The sequence below is a fragment of the Nanorana parkeri genome, unplaced genomic scaffold (genome assembly GCF_000935625.1).
Source record: "Nanorana parkeri isolate BGI_ZX_2015 unplaced genomic scaffold, ASM93562v1 scaffold515, whole genome shotgun sequence".
NCBI lineage: Eukaryota > Metazoa > Chordata > Amphibia > Anura > Dicroglossidae > Nanorana > Nanorana parkeri.
In genome coordinates, this window is record NW_017306783.1 from 350,624 (window position 1) to 353,626 (window position 3,003).

The following is a 3,003-nucleotide window of genomic DNA, read 5'->3' on the forward strand; positions in this document are numbered from 1 at the left end:
TAATGAATTACTATATGTCCGAATATACGAGAAATTTATTCAGACACATACCCCCTGAAGTGGGGGGCGGACGAGGGAGCGCTGTCATATCGGATGGCCAGCGGTGAGGGGGAGAGAAGCCGCCCACAGGACGAGCTGTGACGGCCGCACGGCGCCCTTGTTGCCATTGCGCCCTGTGCGGCCGCACACCCCTAAGGCCGGCCCAGTGTGCGTTTGTTTGTGTTATGCAGGGCAACTGGTGGCTGTAGGATATTCACTTGGGTTTTTATATTATGTAGGATATTCACTTGAGGCCTATGTTAATGGGATTGATAAGATGTTTGGTGGCACCAGCAGGGCCTTGTATTTGTGATTACATATAAACAATGCAATTGGTGTCAGACAATAAGGCAAGTGATAGCTGAAAGCATTTCAATGGAGATGCAATTGTTCCAGTGTAGATGGGAATCAAGGACCTGTTTGGTAATAACAAGATCAAAAGGTTTTTTTTCTGGTCAACCAATCAGCTTCTTCCACATTTTGGTGAATGAGGAAAATGGGTATATCAAGGAGATACTGAAATGGGAGAAGGGAAGAAAGGAGGAAGAAAGGTGCATATATAGATTGGAGATATATGCTGGGTAGTTAGAGTGGGTCCTCATGGAACCTTTATCATCTGAGGTCTAGATATTTTACTCTGTATTACTCTGTTGGACTGTTCCTGTTCATCCGTTTCTTCGATCCAATTAAAAACGCTACACTCTGGAAAAGTACTGAGGTTGCCTGGATTTTCACAACGCAGATAAATATAAATACATATAGTTGGGTAGATATATAGTTATACTTCCCGACATATAGTACTACACTACATTGGTGCCGTGTAAGTGACCAGAAGGAGCGTTAAGGATTTGTACCAGAAGTCGGAGATGAAAGGAGTCCTGTGAGTATTTGTGACAGAAGATTGGTGAGGAGAACCATAAGAGCAAACCTGCGAAAACCCAGAAACCGAGCTGTGACTCAAAAGTCTGGTAGTGACTTAGGAGTCTGACCCACACATTGAAGTTTGGAACTAGTAGACTGATGAGAACACTGTCTTGGACCAGAAGACCTGTAGTGTGCACAACAGATACAACATCAAGACTGAGCCTCAAATGCTGTAAGTACAGAATATTTTCTTTTTTATTATTAATATACAGCTAGCTAAAATGCTTACTAAGTGTGAGGAAAGTGTAAGTTCTGACAAAGTTAACAGATGGGTGTTAAAATGTATTAAGCGACATGGTGGTCCTTATGAAATTCCAGAAAAATGTAAGCAGACATGGACCTTAATGAGAGAATTTTTAGAGAAAAATGTTTTTGATAGCAACATTTCTGAAAGTAAAAGGAAAGGTTGTATTGTGCAGGGATTGTTATCTTGTTGTTAGCTTTAGAAAATTCTGTCAGGGGCAAGGACGAGGAAATCGCCAAATTACAAAATGCACTTGATGAAAGCAATAAGACTTGTGAGATGTTACAAAAACAATCGGAAATTGATAATGTTAATTTAAAATTGCATGCAGTTACTATTGGAGAGGGTTTGATTGAGAAATCTAAACTTTGTGATCAGTTATCAGAAGAAAATGAGGAAATGAAAATAAGAATTTTTAAATTTGAGAAAAATTTACAGGAATGCAGATCTGCATCAAATGTGAAATTCAGCAATCTGCAGGAAAATACAAAAATTTAAACTCTATTAGATGAAAAATATTCCCATATCCAATCTGAGAATTCATTACCAGCTGCTCCTGTTGTAACTACTACAGTTTATAACAATAATAATAACACAGGGGAAGTACAGCTTGTAATGAGATGCCTAAAACCAAAAGAACTGAATGCAATTCTTAAAAGATATAGGAATGGTTCCTCTCCATGATGTAAACAGATTTTTAAAATGGTTTTGTGATTTGCAGCGTGCTAGAGAAATGTACAACCTAAACCCATCTGATCTACAGAGAGTATTGTAAAATGCCATAGGAAATAGTCTGTGGATGAGGAGTAAACATATCTGTGTTCAGCCGCTTAGAACCAGAGATATACTAAAGGAGTTGCTGTGTGCATTGTATGGTGTACGATCTGAAGTCACCATACATGAACAGATCAAACAAATGCAAAACGAGTCACCATATGAGCTGTCACAAAGAATAGCAACTGTGATGGAACTCATGGATTGTAAGATTGATGCATTTGAGCGTGGAGGTTTGATGCATCGGGTCATGGTTTTAGATGCTTTGAAAGACTATATCAGGGAAAACATTTTTAGTTACTCCAAACCCACATGATTTAAATGACATATTGTTAAGAGCGGATAACTTATGGAGAAAATCCAATAAAGAGGATGTGAAGGTTGATGTAGCCACATTGTTTAGGGCAGATGCTCAGCATAAGGATCAGCAAGTAAATATTACCCGGTTAAACACATATTATCCTAATGTGCAGAACAAAACTAAACACAATAATCAGCAAAGGTCAAAGACCTGGATACCATTTTCTCAGCTAAAACAAGAACATGACCATCTGAAAATGGAATATGATAAAATAAGGAAGTCTACGTTGTTTGCTAGTGGGGGAGATAACAGGAAGAATGGAGAGTCCTGCAATCTGAGTAATTTGTGTTACTACAATTTACTGGACACGACTATTCAAACAAGTATAAGAACTGTCAGAATTCTGAACTCTCTCAATATTCATGAAGCATTGGACTGCACACTGTGAATTCCTTTTTATCTTTCTTTTTTCTTCTTTCAACCTCTTTAATCTTAGATTTTTTTATATATGTTCAATAATATTTGTCATCTACTGTATCTTTACTTAACAAAAAAAAACCCCCAGAGAGAAACGTTAAAACAGAATAATTATTATCATGTGCATGTATATGAAGTATGAGGTAAGATACTCACAATGGCTCTGTAGATCAATCTACACTGGGTGTCTGAGTATTTATACATTGATGCTCAGACTGGGTACATTAGTAAATAATACTTTGGG

General features: G+C 37.9%; 1 pseudogene; it reads left to right on the plus strand.

The window, feature by feature from the left end:
* The first annotated feature begins 1,257 nt into the window (after positions 1 to 1,257).
* Positions 1,258 to 2,730, plus strand: LOC108790943 (annotated as a pseudogene).
* Positions 2,731 to 3,003: the final 273 nt, after the last annotated feature.